The following is a 17,111-nucleotide window of genomic DNA, read 5'->3' on the forward strand; positions in this document are numbered from 1 at the left end:
GCATTTATGGCAGGGGACCCAGAATCCTCCTCTTGTGGCCATCAGGTAAGGCACAGCCCTAAGGATGCGCAGGTATAAAAATCCACACCGTGCCTTTTTCATAGCGTTTGGGAGAGACTCAGAGGAGAAAATGCTTGTAAAAGCGCTCGGGGAGCTATAAAACACTGCCTACCCCGTGGGGAAATAGCCATCCCCCAGAGGAAGTTCCAGAACACCTTTGCAATACGCGCTAATACACACCAGTGGCCCACGTGGCCCAATCTTTGCGTGGAATCACATTCAAAGAAACACATCCCAACAACTAAAAATGATTAGAAACAAATTGCAATCTCTTCTTGCTTCTCTCTACAAACATCCTATTAGGAACCCAAAAGCAGCCCTTCTCCAAATTCTCCTTCTTCCCCAATTAGTTCATACCTTCCAGATTTCTCACCTGCTAAACCCCAAAATATACCTTCTGACACCCCAAAATAATTCTCTCTTGCTCTCCTCCTCTGCCTCACCCTCCTTTTGTAGACTCCCCCGCCCCTGGGGCACCTTCTAGTCCCCTGTGTGTGTTACCTGCAACCCAGATTGCGCTCAATAGGAGTGCCTGGAGACTGCCCTTCCCCTGGGTCCTGATTTTTCATCCTGGATCCCGAGCTGTGGGGAGGTGAATAGTTTGGGCCAGCAAAAGCTAAGTCATCCTTAGTGGTTTGAGGGTGCAGGGAGGAGGAGGTCTGGGGACGCCTGATCCCCAGTCCCTCATCTCCCGTGGCAGCCCTGCTTCCATCTGCTGTGAGGGAGCTCCATCCATCGTCCCTGTGTCTCCAGACCAAACCTGGGAGGTAAGGCTCCCTCTGCCCCGTCTTCTTAATTTTTACTTTCAATTTCTTTTCCAGGTGAGGAAGATACAGGAAGCAACCACACTGAAGTCACAGCAAATAGGGAACAGAGCTGGATTCGACCACAAAGCCTCTGACCTGGGCCCGTTCCTTACCTGTTCCAGCAATCTGGCGTGGCTCGCCGGTGAGTTAATGCTGCTCAATCAGCGGCACTTTACAGATGAGTAAACTGAGGCCTGCGTGAGGTCTCACGGCCAAGGATTGACAGATCTAGCATTGACTAACTGCCCGACCTATGTTCTTGACCTCGGTGACATCTGCTCCTTCTGTTCTTGTCCCGTGATACATGACCGATTAGTACTACCTATTTCTCTGTTCACTGCTATGGGTATAGAGCTCACCCTTGAAATATTTATAAAGTAAAAAAAAAAAAAAATGTGTTCTTCGCACTCCTTCCCAGAGCTTCCTCCCATCCATGTACCCTCTGGACAGTGGCCTCACACCTCTCCTTGCACACCTGCCACTCTGCTCTGGAGCCACTGTCAGCCGGAGCTTCTCGGTCAGAGCTCACCGCACTCAGGCTGTCAGGGTGGGAGCTGGTGCTGGCAGGTGGGAGCGGTGGGCACCTCCACGACCAACAGCGCCAGGTGAAGTTCAAGACCCAGAGCATTCCCAGAGGGCTTAATTGTATTTGTATAGCCTCCAATGTGTGGCCTAGGTCTTTGGGGACTTCTGTTTGATTAGACAAGAAGCACAAGCAAGATTGACGTTTCTCTTGACCTTAGCAGTAGTGCAACTTAATGAGGTTACCCTTGGGTTCAGACAGACGCGGGTTCAAATCTCTGCCCTTTCCCTTGCACCGCAGAGGACCGTGGGCAGCTGCAGACCGTCCAACTCTTTGGGTCCCTCTGCAGTGACAGAGAGATGGACCAGGGAAGCAGAGGAGGGACCAAGATGAGCCTCCCCCCGGGGCAGGAGAGCCAGCGCACGATCCTCATGGGGTAGGGGGCTGAGTCCAACCACATGGAATCCGTTTTGTGTGCAACAAGCAGCGTACACATCCCTCCCACTCTTGCGCCCCAACTCCAAGGACCAAGAGGCTGTTCTGCATCTCCAGCCTCTCCCCTTCCTCCACCCCTTCCTCCTTTCCAGGTCCCATTGTGCTCCAAATGCTCTGAAGTGTCAAGAAAGTCTTTTTTCCCCCGTCAAACGGGGAGAATTATAACATCTTAACTCCGGTGCTGCTTGGCAAGGTCACCGGGTACACACCCCGGGCTTCAGATAGGGCAGCTTTTAACGGATGCAGAAAATGGAAGCTTTCTCCACACATTTGCTTAAAAAGGACATTCCTTTCTCTTCTTGTGGTTTAGGAGGAGGCTAATTTTAACACATCAGAAGAGATATTTAAAAGACTGAGCAATCCGCAGTCAAATGTGCCAATTACGCCGGTGCGCCGTTCGCCGGTAACTGCATAATGAGCGGGCCGCCTTCACAGGCCACCGTCTCGGCCGCGTCCTCGCGCAGCCCGCGAGGGACAGCCTCTCTGGGTCTTGATTTTGTAAAGCAGTTGCACCTACCCTACACGTGCACGGAGGGGCCTGGAGGCACGATGAATAAATTGCGACAGATTAAATTGATCTATATACGATCATTCTGAAAGAGAGCCCGGCCATTGTAGCTTCCTGCCCAGCGGCGCGTCGGCCGGTCGCCTCCGGAATCGTGAGCGCCACTTTCCGCAGACGACGGCCTAAACTCTCCCATATTTTTATCTGATCATGTGAACACCTCAGAAGACACAAAACAAGGAAGAGAAGAAAAGAACACCCAGGTGTCCAGACGTGGAAGAGAGAAGCTTTTCCCGAGGTCCAGCGCCTGCCTCTCAGGGAGCCCTCTGACCCCCGAGCCGAGGGCCCCTGGGAGCCCAGAAGCGCGCCAAGTCCGTGAAGCAAGAGCAGCACAGGGAAGAAACACGGGGGTCTGTGTCCGCACCCAGGGCCCCCTGCATCCAAAAGCCCAGCTCAGGAAGGAGCCTTGCAGGAAACAGCAGCTCAGAGAACAAGGTGAGGCCTGTCCTGCCGCCGGGGACCCCCCACTCCCCCGCACCAAGCAGGACCTGGGTGGAGCTCACGCCTCTGATGGGGGGTCAGGCCCTAAAACAGGGCCCTCCTTTGCTGGAGTTCTGCAGCACTGTCTCTAGCCAGCCACTGAGTCTTGATCCTGCTCTGAATGGTCTGGTCCTGGTCCACACCTCACTGTCTGTGAATGAGTCTCAACTCAGGGCATTTTTTATTTCTGGGGACGTTTGGCTTTGTCTGCAGGCGTTTCCTGTTGTCCCATGTAGTGGGTGGCGTGTTCCTGGCACCCGGTGGGTAGAGTCCAAGGATGCTGCTGAACATCCTAGAGGCTCAGGGCAGCCCCACAGCAGAGAATGACCCGGCCCCAAATACCATTCCGGCTGAGAAACGCCAACCTGGCGTCTTTCTTGAGATACTTAAGATGACCCATGCTGGCCCTTCAAAGTGCTGAAAATGTCTGCTTTTGGAGATTGCGCCTGGGAAGTCCTCCCTTCCCTGTCTCCCGGCCAGCCGTCCCACAGGTCAGAGGGCAGTGACCGGGAGGAAGGCCAGGAGGTTGGCACCAGCTGGGAATGGACAGAGCTGCAAGGAGAGAAAGGGACATGGACGGGCCCTCCTGCTCCCACCGCACAAGACCCGACACCACGCGGTGCAGGGAGGCCAAGGCCGCGCAGAGCCAGTATAGCTGCTGTGGGTGGACGCGATGTCCGCCACGACAGAGGCTGCGGGGACGGCTTTCTTTCTCTCTGTTGTGGCTCTGAAATGTAATGAAAGTGGATGAATGTGACTGGGAAGTGTGGGAAGCAGAGCAGGGGTGACGCATATATAATCGAGGCAGGCGGGAGCTCTTGGAGACACACAATTGTTTGATTAAACCAAGTCACCACCGGCAGGCGCTGACAGAACTGATGGGCCTTGAGAGGGGAGTTAAGATGGCGGAGGAGTAGGGGACCCCTTTTTCAGCCGGTCCCCTGAGTCGAGCTGGATAGGTACCAGACCAGCCTAAATAACCACGGAATCAGCCTGAGACGCAGGATGATGCATCTGGATCTCTACAAATGAACATCTCCAGCGCTGAGTATTGAGGTACGAAGAGGGGAGCTGTAAACCGTGCACGGATATCGGAAGATAAAAGGAAGGGGGAGGGAGCAGCCGCGTTTGGGCTCCGGGAAGCGGCAGCCACCTGCACGGGGGAGCGGGCGGACTCACAGAGGGCACCCGCGAGAGAGCGGACTGAGACCGGTGAGCCGTGAACGCGCGCGCCACCAGGCATCTCCCGGAACACCGGAATCCCGGTGTGCTCACGGGATCCAGACTGAGACCGGGAACTCCCGGAGCGCGCGCGGGGCGGCTGGCGGCTGGCGGGCCACCTGCACGGGGGAGCGGGCGGACTCGCGGTCGGCACCCGCGAAACAGCAGACTGAGACCCTGAACCGGGTGCGCGCGCCACCAGGCTTCTCACGAAACTCCGGAATCGAGGTGTGCTCACCGGGCATAGACTGAGACCGGGAGACCCGGGAGCGCGCGGGGCGGCCGGTGGCTGGCGGCATTAGAAACACAAAGGACAGAGACAAAGGACAGAGACGCGCCGGCCCTGGAAGTGAGGGCAGGGACACCGGGTTGGTGCGCACATCCCGGGACGCTGCAGGGTTGAGCAGCACCAACAGTAACAGAGTTAAAGTGGCCAGAACATCAGTGGAGAACGGGCCGCAATCCCTCTGTTCTGCGACAATGCAGCCTCTGCTGCTCTGACCCTCAGAAGAGGCATAGCCGGCCGCCAGGGAAAGCCGCCAGAGAACAAAAGCCTGGAAATACCGGCTCAGAGAGTGCCCATCCCCATCCTCCCTCGCAGGGGACACGGAGACTCTAACCAAACAGGGTTGCCTGAGTATCGGCGCGGCAGGCCCCTCCCCCAGAACACAGAAGGCAGGCTGAAAAATCAAGAAGCCCACAACCCGAGGCGCCTGGGTGTTGCAGTCATTGAGCGCCTGTCTCCGGCTTAGGGCGTGATCCCGGCGTTCCAGAAAGGAGTCCCTCATCGGGCTCCTCCGCTGGGAGCCTGCTTCTTCCTCTCTCACTCCCCTGCTTCTGTTTCGTTCTTGCTGACTGTCTGTCTCCCTCTCTCAGATAAGTAAATAAATAAAATCTTTAAAGAAGAAGCCCACATCTCTAAGATCCCTATAAAACAAGGGGCACGGCCTGGGACCCAGTCAATAATTTTGGGCTCTGGACAACCCCGCAACCTCCCCTCATTAAAATGACAAGAAGGAGAAGCCCCCCCCAGCAAAGAAAAGACAGTGAGTCAGTGGCCTCTGCCACAGAAGTAACGGATATGGATGTAACCAAATTATCAGAAATGGAATTCAGAGTAACAATGGTCAAGATAATGAGTAGACTTGAAAAAAGTATTCAGGAAAATATTACTGAGAATATACAATCCCTAAGGGCGGAAATGAGAGCGAATTTGACAGAAATTAAAAATTCTATGAGCCAAATGCAGGCAAAACTAGAGGCTCTGACGGCCAGGGTCACGGAAGCGGAGGAAAGGGTTAGTGAATTGGAGGATGGGTTAATAGAGGAAAAAATAAAAATAGAAGATGGTCTTAAAAAAATCCACGCCCACGAATGTTGGCTACGGGAGATTACTGACTCAACGAAACGATCCAATGTTAGAATCATCGGCATCCCCGAGGGGGTGGAGAAAAACAGAGGTCTAGAAGAGATATTTGAACAAATTGTAGCTGAAAACTTCCCTAATCTAGCAAGGGAAACAAAAATTCGTGTCCAAGAGGCAGAGAGGACCCCTCCCAAGCTCAACCATGACAGACCTACACCACGTCACGTCATAGTGCAATTCGCAAATATGAGATCCAAGGAAACAGTATTGAAAGCGGCCAGGGCAAAGAAATTTCTCACGTACCAAGGCAAAGGCATCAGAATTAGACCTGATCTACACAGACCTGGAATGAGAGAAAGGGTTGGGGGAGCATTTTTAAAGCTCTTTCAGAGAAAAACATGCAGCCAAGGATCCTTTATCCAGCAAGGCTGTCATTCAGAATTGATGGAGAAATAAAGACATTTCAGAATCGACAGTCACTAGCCAATTTCGTAACCACGAAACCAGCCCTACAGGAGGTATTACGGGGGGTTCTATAAAAGTAAAAAGGCCCCAAGAGTGATACAAAACAGAAAGTCACAGCCAATACAAACAAAGACTTTACTGACAACATGGCAGAATTAAAAGCATATCTCTCAGTACTCAGCCTGAACATTAATGGTTTAAATTCTGGCTTCAAACGCCACAGGGTTGCAGATTGGATAAAAAGAAATGACCCATCCATTTGCTGTCTACAAGAGACTCATTTCGAACCCAAAGATGCATTCAGACTGAGAGTAAGGGGATGGAGTACCATCTTTCACGCAAATGGACCTCAAAAGAAAGCTGGGGTAGCAATTCTCATATCAGATAAATTGGATTTTAAACTACAGACTATAGTTAGAGATGCAGAAGGGCACTATATTATTCTTAAAGGAAGTATTCAACAAGTGGATATGACAATTATAAATATATATGCCCCCAACAGGGGAGCAGCAAGATACACAAGCCAACTCTTAACCAGAATAAAGAGACATATAGATAAAAATACATTAATAGTAGGGGACCTCAACACTCCACTCTCAGAAATAGACAGAACACCCTGGCAAAAACTAAGCAAAGAATCAAAGGCTTTGAATGCCATACTCGACGAGTTGGACCTCTTAGATATATATAGAACACTACACCCCAGAACCAAAGAATACTCATTCTATTCTAATGCCCATGGAACATTTTCAAGAATAGACCATGTTCTGGGACACAAAACAGGTCTCAGCCGATACCAAAAGATTGAAATTATCCCCTGCATATTCTCAGACCACAACGCTCTGAAATTGGAACTCAACCACAAGGAAAAATTTGGAAGAAACTCAAACACTTGGAGACTAAGAACCATCCTGCTCAGGAATGACTCGATAAACCAGGAAATCAAAAATCAAATTAAACAATTTATGGAGACCAATGAGAATGAAAATACAACAGTCCAAAACCTATGGGATACTGCAAAGGCAGTCCTAAGGGGGAAATACATAGCCATCCAAGCCTCACTCAAAAGAATAGAAAAATCTAAAATGCAGTTTTTATATTCTCACCTCAAGAAGCTGGAACAGCAACAGAGGGACAGGCCTAATCCACGCACAAGGAAGCAGTTGACCAAAATTAAAGCTGAAATCAATCAAGCAGAAACCAGAAGTACAGTGGAGCAGATCAACAGGACTAGAAGCTGGTTCTTGGAGAGAATCAATAAAATTGACAGACCACTGGCAAGACTTATCCAAAAGAAAAGAGAAAGGACCCAGATTATTAAAATTATGAATGAAAAAGGAGAGGTCACGACGAACACCATTGAAATTGGAAGGATTATTAGAAATTTTTATCAACAGCTATATGCCAATAAACTAAGCAATCTGGAAGAGATGGAATCCTTCCTGGAAACCTATAAACTACCAAGATTGAAAAAGGAAGAAATTGATTTCTTAAACAGGCCAATTAATTATGAAGAAATTGAGTCAGTGATAAACAACCTTCCAAATAACAAAACTCCAGGCCCGGACGGTTTTCCTGGGGAATTCTACCAAACATTCAAAGAAGAAATAATACCTATTCTCCTAAAGCTATTTCAAAAAATAGAAACAGCAGGAAAGCTACCAAACTCATTCTATGAGGCCAATATTACCTTGATCCCCAAACCAGGCAAAGACCCCCTCAAAAAGGAGAATTACAGACCGATTTCCCTAATGAATATGGACGCCAAAATCCTCAACAAGATACTTGCTAATAGAATCCAACAGTTCATTAAAAGGGTTATCCACCACGATCAAGTGGGATTCATACCTGGGATGCAAGCGTGGTTCAATATTCGCAAATCAATCAGCGTGATACATCATATCAACAAGAAAAGACTCAAGAACCATATGATCCTCTCAATCGATGCCGAAAAAGCATTTGACAAAATACAGCATCCTTTCCTGATTAAAACCCTTCAGAGTGTAGGAATAGAAGGTACATTTCTCAATCTCATAAAAGCCATCTATGAAAAGCCTACTGCAAATATTATTCTCAATGGGGAAAAGCTGGAAGCCTTTCCCTTAAGATCAGGAACACGACAAGGATGCCCACTCTCGCCACTATTATTCAACATAGTACTAGAAGTCCTTGCAACAGCAATCAGACAACAAAAAGGGATCAAAGGTATTCAAATCGGCAAAGAAGAAGTCAAAATGTCTCTCTTCGCAGACGACATGATACTCTATATGGAAAACCCAAAAGAATCCACTCCGAAACTATTAGAAGTTATAGAGCAATTCAGTAACGTGGCGGGATACAAAATCAATGCTCAGAAATCAGTTGCATTTCTGTACATGAATAACGAGAACAAAGAAAGAGAAATCAGGGAATCCATCCCATTTACAATAGCACCAAAAACCATACGTTACCTTGGAATTAACTTAACCAGAGACGTAAAGGACCTTTATTCTAGAAACTATAAATCACTCTTAAAAGACATTGAGGAAGACATAAAAAGATGGAAAGATATTCCATGCTCATGGATCGGAAGAATTAACATAGTTAAAATGTCCATGCTACCCAGAGCAATCTACACTTTCAATGCTATCCCGATCAAAATACCGAGAACGTTTTTCAAAGAACTGGAACAAATAGTCCTTAAATTTGTATGGAACCAGAAAAGACCCCGAATCTCCAAGGAACTGTTGAAAAGGAAAAACAAAGCTGGGGGCATCACAATGCCGGATTTCGAGCTGTACTACAAAGCTGTGATCACAAAGACAGCATGGTACTGGCACAAAAACAGACACATAGACCAGTGGAACAGAATAGAGAGCCCAGAAATGGACCCTCGGCTCTTTGGGCAACTAATATTTGATAAAGCAGGAAAAAACATCCGGTGGGAAAAAGACAGTCTCTTCAATAAATGGTGCTGGGAAAATTGGACAGCTACATGCAAGAGAATGAAACTTGACCACTATCTCACACCATACACAAAAATAAACTCCAAATGGATGAAAGACCTCGATGTGAGACAGGAATCCATCAAAATTCTAGAGGAGAACATAGGCAGCAACCTCTACGACATCAGCCAAAGCAACCTTTTTCATGACACATCCCCAAAGGCAAGAGAAACAAAAGATAAAATGAATTTATGGGACTTCATCAAGATTAAAAGTTTCTGCACATCCAAGGAAACAGTCAGAAAAACTAAGAGGCAGCCCACGGAATGGGAGAATATATTTGCAAATGACACTACAGATAAAGGACTGGTATCCAAGATCTACAAAGAACTTCTCAAACTCAATACACGAGAAACAAATAAACAAATCAAAAAATGGGCAGAAGATATGAACAGACACTTTTCCAATGAAGACATACAATTGGCTAACAGACACATGAAAAAATGTTCAAAATCATTAGCCATCAAGGAAATTCAAATCAAAACCACACTGAGATACCACCTTACGCCAGTTAGAATGGCAAAAATAGACAAGGCAAGAAACAACAATTGTTGGAGAGGATGTGGAGAAAGGGGATCCCTCCTACATTGTTGGTGGGAATGCAAGTTGGTACAGCCACTCTGGAAAACCGTGTGGAGGTCCCTTAAAAAGTTAAAAATTGAGCTACCCTATGATCCAGCCATTGCACTACTGGGTGTTTACCCCAAAGATACAGACGTAGTGAAGAGAAGGGCCATATGCACCCCAATGTTCATAGCAGCAATGTCCACAATAGCTAAATCGTGGAAGGAGCCGAGATGCCCTGCAACAGATGACTGGATTAAGAAGTTGTGGTCCATATATACAATGGAATATTACTCAGCAATCAGAAAGAATGAGTTCTCAACATTTGCTACAACATGGACGGCACTGGAGGAGATAATGCTTAGTGAAATAAGTCAAGCAGAGAAAGACAACTATCATATGATTTCTCTCATCTATGGAACATAAGAACTAGAATGATCAGTAGGGGAAGAAAGGGATAAAGAAAGGGGGGGTAATCAGAAGGGGGAATGAAACATGAGAGACTATGGACTATGAGAAACAAACTGAGGGCTACAGAGGGGAGGGGGTTGGGGGAATGGGATAGACCGGTGATGGGTAGTAAGGAGGGCACATATTGCATGGTGCACTGGGTGTTATACACAACTAATGAATCATCGAGCCTTACATCGAAAACCGGGGATGTACTGTATGGTGACTAACATAATATAATAAAAAATCATTATTAATAAAAAAAAAAAAAAAAAAAGAACTGATGGGCCTTGTTCCAGCACAAAAGGCCAGGAAGGTGAGGGCTGGACTGTTTGGGCCTCGAACAATCAAACGCACTTCCTCTGGGCTTCAGCTGCCGGTGGGGCGGGCGGCGGGGGCGGGGGGGCATCTGCCTCTGGCACCAGGGCCCACCATGGTCTGAACAGGGCATCAGGGCACGGGGTCACAAAAACATTTGTGTAAGGAGAAGAGAAGTGCGTGAAGAGCAGCTCCATCAATCCGCTCTCCTCCACCAGGCGCGAGCCCCTGGCCTGCTAGCCGCTTTGTGCCTCGTGCCCCAGGAGGACAGGGAAGGAGCGAGCCCTGCAGGGATGGGGTCTCTGCCTGAGGAGCATGCTAAAATCTGGATGTCTTACCTTAAAATTTATGAGCGCTTGCATTCGACTCTATAATGTCGGAAGACAATAGTTTTCAAAACCTAAAATAGCTCAGTCTGGAGGAAACTGGTGCTCCAGGTCCACACACCAGGCTTCTCGGGTACCTTACCCAGCCTCTGATTCTCAGCCCTGCGCCCGCCGAGGCATGCACCCCCAGCTGGAGAAGCTCTGCTGGAGGATTAGCGCACACACAGCAAGAAGGAGCTTGCTGCTTCCAGCAAGAGGAAGCATGGCTGCACCCCTCTGGTCCCAAAGGATAGTATGCCGATAATCATTAACAATAATGAGCATTTACTAGCCACTTCATAAATGCAATGAGCATTTTTCATGCTTTTATCACATCTGATGCTCCTACAATTGGGTAAGTAGTATTGTTATGCCCCCTTTGCAGACGAGGAAACTGAGGTCTTGGGAAGTTAAAGAGCTGAGCCAGGGTCACATTGCCGAACCCCCATGTGCACACAGGCATGGTCAAGTTCAAAGCCCATGACCCCATAAGCTCTCAGTGCTCACAAGTTCTTTGGAGGAGGGGGACTGTGCATGAATCTCCTTCACTCTTTCACTCAGCACCCGTCCGCTGAGGGCCGTCCACATGGACTCATGCGCTAGATGCTCGGAAAGTGGAGATGATGAGGCTCTGTCTTTGGCTGCAAGACATGAACTCCAAATGGGGCTAAAGGGAAGGTTACAATATATGCAACAGAAGAAAGAAGGCAAGACCCATGGGTTGGAGCCACCAGGAGGCTTCAGGCAAAAGAGAGCCTTGAGGGGAATCCAAGAGTTGAGAAGCAGGAAGAACATTTCAACCCAGTGGTTCTGGGTTGTGTGGTACCGGGACCAGCAGCATCAGCATCCCCGGGAACTTGTCTGAGATGCAGACTGTGAACCTGAAACCCAAGGCCTCCGGGTGATTCTGCTGCATGCTCAGGTTTCAGAACCTGTTTTAGGAAAATAAATTAAAAGCACGGAGGGAGCACAACATTTGGCAGGTCTGGGAAACAGGGAGGAGGAGGGTGTTATGGTGGCAGAGCCTGCTGCTTGTCTTCTTGCTTTTAGAACTCTTCTGTGTGTGAGCACCAAGATGTGTAGGAAGGGTGGATGGATCCTGCCTGGTCTAAGCCAGCATCTCCCATCGATGGTTAAGGGGCAAGAAGGAAATCAGCTGCGGACTTCCAGGGAAAATTGTGCAGTTCTGGAGAGGTTGAACAGTGGCCTCCTGAAAGATATGTCCATGTCCTAATCTCTGGAACCTGGGAATGTGACCTTATGTGGAAAAAAGGGTCTGGTCTTTGCGGATGTAATTAAGTTAAGGATCCTGAGATGAGATGAGATCATCCTGAATTTTCCAGGCCAACCCTACATTCAATGACAAGTGTCCTTCTAAGAGATGGAAGGGAAGGAGACACAGACACAGAGGAGAGGCCATATGGAGACAGAGGCAGAGACCAGAATGACACGGCCACAAGCCAAGAACACCTGGTATCACCAGGGTCCAGGAGAGGCGAGACAGGCTCCTCCCCTCGGGCCCGCAGGAGGAGCACAGCCCTGTCATCACCCGAATTAGAGACTTCTGGCCTCTGGATGGTGAGAGAGCAGGTTTCCAGTGTTTCAAGTTGCCAAGTTTGTCATAATTCGTTACAGCCCTATGAAACCGACAGACCATCTACCTAGATGCTGCCAACCGCTCTCCCGGCCGTCCTGCCCACACTGCCGTCCTCGATCGTGCACGTGGTCATCATGTGTGCACTGCTTCTGCCTGCATTCCCGCTGGACTGTGAGCGCCCAACACAGTCACGCGCTGTGTCCGGTGCACAGTAGGTGCTTTGTAACTACTTGTTAAGGGAATGCGTAGAAAAGGTGACGGAGCAAAGATCCAAACCCAGCCTCTGACTTCTGTTTTCTATGGAGAACATGAACACAGCTACAGAGTCGATGAAGGTCAGTTAACAGCAGTACACCACCAGGTGCCCAGTGCATGCTGAATGATGCAGACGATACCAGGTGGACTGGAAGGGGACATGCCTGTCATTTCTGCAAAGCCATGCCATTGGGTAAACTGGCTGCACAAAGTGGCTCATGGACGGGGCCGAAAGCAAGGTGCTCAGCCTCGGTAGCAGCTCCATCTGGAGAAGGATGATTCTTCACGGGTGGGACTGTCTTCCCTGAACATTGCAGGGCGTTTAGCAGCATCCTGGTCTCCACACTTGTGCTAGTAGCACAGCCCTCACCCTGCCAAGGCCAGGCATGACGACCAAAACTGTCTCCATACATTGACAAGTGTTCTGGAAATGCAAAATCACTCCCAGTTGAGAATCTTTGACCTCAGGAATCCACAAATGGACAAGTCAACTTGGCCTCCCCTGACATTAGGAAGTAAGAAATCCAGCAGATACAATGAGAATGGGATCTCAGGGAGAGGATGCTGGTGAACACGTGTCGCTTCAACTCAGGAATAAATAAGAGGAAGCGTGAAGGCTGGGGAGGGGGCCACAGGCGGCCAGGGAGAAAGAGAAACCACCGTGTGTTAGTGGTTTCCACATGCAGGACCAGCTGAGGGAGCAGGGATAGGGGAGAAGGCACCCCCCACAATTGTCACTCACTGGGCGGGGCAGGCCCTGAAGAGTAACCTGCGATGAGCACTGCAAGTGGACAGAGCAGACAAGGGGCACAGATAGGGCCCCGAGGAGCACAGGGTCCACGCCCCAACTCCTCACGGGGTGCCATTGCCCCCAAGCCTGGAAACGATCACAGTCCAGGGGCTTTAACCACGGGCACGGCTTCATACCAGGCAGGTGGCACAGACAACTGAGGGGGACAAGTATTGAGTGGCGAGGAGAAGGAGGAAGATAACGTCATCTAGCATTTATTGAACACCCACGGTGCATGAGCCCTGTGTTACCCAGCTCAGAGTAGCCCAAAGAATAACAGCCATCACATCCAGGGTCCTCCTCCAGCTCTAAAAAGAGGATAAACAGGAAAAATGAGTGTAAACACAATAGGACACTGAAAAACCCTTCTCAGTCCTTGATTGAGAAACCAGGTAAAAATGAAGAAAGGCAGCAGAGAAGGTAAAACCGTAAATGAAGTGTGGTTAATACAACAAGTACCCACGTCCCGCCACTTGGCTTTATAAGATGTCATGGGTTTTCCTTATTTACAGCAGACCTTTTTGGTTTAATGAATAAAATAAAACCAAGACATTTGAGTGACCATTTCTGTTCCTCTTCCTCCTCCCCTGTGGAAACCCTGATTCTTAAAGGTGATGAATACTCTTCCCTTTTGATAATATGTGTGCATCTAAAAATCCTACATAGCTTTGTTTGTGTGTTATTTTTACACAGATTGTATCAAAATGGACTTCTTTTTTTTTTTTTCATTTCCTTTTCCCTCCCCCAATATTTTGTTTTTGAGAATTTTCCACCCTGATATGGGGAGAACTAATCCAATCCCCTCAACTGCCACAGATTAGTCTTTGCATAAATTACCTCGGGTCCCCCAGTGAAAAGCATTTAGGTCATTTCCAATTTGTTAGCCAAACCAACACTGCGGTGGAAATCCTGGTACATGTTTCTGTGCTCACAGAAGTGTTTTTCTAGGGTTCAGATACCGAGGGCAGTTGTGGGGCTATAGGGTATAAACGTTTTAGACTTAACTGGGTATTAATAAATGACTGTCAAAAGTGGCTGAAACAATTTATATTCTCAATAGTGGGTTATGAGTTGCTGCTTGCCAGAGTCTTATTTTCCCAAAACTTCAAGGAACTGATCATTCCTACACTCTTTAAACAATTCAGCACACAGAGAAAGATAAAAGTCACTTGACAGTTTTAATGAAGCCAGATTGGCTGGATGCCAGGGCCTCATAGAGAATACCACAGGAAAGGTACTTGGAGGGGGTTTATGCAGAAAGCCCAAATAAAGTGTTAGCAAATAGAAGTAAATAATACATTGTGACAACGAGTAACTGATGCACATAGTCCAGGAACTATGCAGTTTAAGAAACTTTTAAAAACACTTTTACCGTGTTAATAGAACAAAGGAAAAAGAAGCATACAATCATTTCTTTTCTTAAAAATCATAAAGACATTTCATAAAATCCACTTCTGATACTTGAAATGGAAATGGTGGATACCTTCTTCTAAAGATTTTTAAAAACACACATTTCAATCCAAAAATTACCATCATTGAGAAAATACTAGAAGTATTCCATTTGTGTAAAAAAAAAAAGTTCTGAGTACCCTTTATCACTACAATTGTATAACACTGTTCCAAAAGTACTGAACAGAATTAGACAAAAATATAAAAGCAGTTGTGATCATGAGAAGAGGCAAAACCAACCATGATTTTTCTTAAATTTTATTTAAATTCAATTTAATTAACATATACTGTATGATTAGTTTCAGAGGTAGAATTTAGTGATTCATCAGTTGCATGTAACACCCATTGCTCATTTCATCATGTGCCCTCCTTCATTCCCATCCCCCAGCTACCCCATCCCCCTACCCACCTCCCCTCCAGCAACTGTCAGTTTGTTCTCTAGAGTTAAGAGTCTCTTATGGTTTGCCTCCCTCTGTTTTCATCTTATTTTATTTTCCCCTCCCTTCCCCTATGTTCATCAGAGGCAAAACCAACCATAATTTGTAACTAATGAGGGTATGCTTCTGTGAAAACCCAAAATAATAGAAAAAACATTAAAATAATAAAAACACAGTAGTATGATCAGTTATACAACAATCAGTATAATTTACAATCTCATATGTAAATTATAACAAGTTAGGAAATATATGATTTAGAAAATCATTTGCAATAGAACCTAAGCCCTAAAACACCTAGAAATAAATTTAACAATAAATGTGCAGGACAGACATGAAGCCAAAACTAAGTTTCTAATGAAGATCATTTAAAATAATTCAATAAGTGGAGAGTCATATCTTCTTTCATTGAATAAGAAGACGTTCCAATAAAGATGTAATTTTTCCTAAGGTAGTCTTTAAGTTCAATATTATCCCAATGTGGGATGTGTTTTAGCTTGGAAAAAAAAAGTAATTCTAAAATTTATCTGGAAGTGTTATAGGATATTTTGTAAGGTAAATTAAAAGATGTTTATCTTATAACAGTTAGGAAAACTCTTTAAAAGAGTGGTATTGAGGAACCTATCTTGCCAGATATTAAAAATGTGTTATATGACCACAGTAAGTAAAGCAGTGTGGTTTGGCAAAGGGATCAAAAGACAATTCAAACGACCAGAAATCAAGATCATAGTTATAGTCCCAAGTATGTAGAGATTTTAATGCATGGGACAGCAGTCATTTCTAACAAGGGAGAAGATGGAAGAGCTGACTAGCCATTTGGGAAACATAAAACTGGACCCCTTAGTGCAAAGTGAATTCCTAAAAGACAAAAAGTTTGGAAAAGAAAAACAGAGACCAAAAAAAGCTAGAAGTAAATATGAGAGACTATTTATATAATCATAAGGTAGGGTTGGCCATTCTAAACATGTTACAAGATCAGAAAACACAAAATAAGACATTTTAATTTAACAACATAAACATTTACAACATCTAAATGGCTTAAAATATCATAAATAAAACCAAAAGACAACAATAATTTTTATCACAAATTTATCACAAATATCCCCCCTATACAAAAGAGCTCTTGAAAATCAGTAAGAAAACAAATCAATGTATCGGTGGAAAAGCAGGCAAAGGATTTGAACAGCATTTCATAAAAGAAGAAATACAAAAGGCTAATAGTCATGTTTGAGGTCACCCTCAATCAAATAAAGAAAATGAAATCTTGTTTCCCAGCTATCAGGTTGGCATCAGCAATGTAGATGAACCCAGTCACAGCAGGCACTTGGGAAACAGGCGCTCGCGCAGTCCTGGAGAGAGTGGAAGGCCGTGCGTGGCCGTCGAGGCAGTCTGGCAGGATTGTATAACATTGTAAAATGCTCACAACTTTGGACGCAATAGTCTGATTTCTAGGAATTTATCCTTAGGAGACTATTTGAGAAGTGAGAAAAATGCACCCACAGGAAAACTTCCTAAGTTTGCTTAGGTTTCTTAGGTTTCTTAAGTTTTCTTAAACTGAATATTTGAGTTCCCCCCCCTCAATTCAGATGTTGAAACCCATTCCCCCAGTGTATTGGTGTTAGGAGGTGGGGCCTTTGGAGGAGATGAGGTCACAAGGGCAGAGTCCCCATGGATGGGATTGGTGCCCTCATAAAAGAGCACCCACAGAGCTCCCTTGCCCTTTCTGCCATGAGAGGACACAGCAGGAAGACAGGTGTCCGTGAACCAGGAGGAGAGCTCTCACTGGACACTGGATCCGCCGGCACCTGACCTTAGACTCCTCCGTCTCCAGAGCTGTGACAAGCACAAGCCACCCAGTCTAGTCAATTGTGTCCCAGCAGCTTGAACAGACCAAAATCCAGAGTTTCCCCCAGTAGGTGATTGG

The sequence above is a fragment of the Ursus arctos genome, unplaced genomic scaffold, assembly GCF_023065955.2.
Source record: "Ursus arctos isolate Adak ecotype North America unplaced genomic scaffold, UrsArc2.0 scaffold_16, whole genome shotgun sequence".
In the NCBI taxonomy this organism is placed as follows: Eukaryota; Metazoa; Chordata; class Mammalia; order Carnivora; family Ursidae; genus Ursus; species Ursus arctos.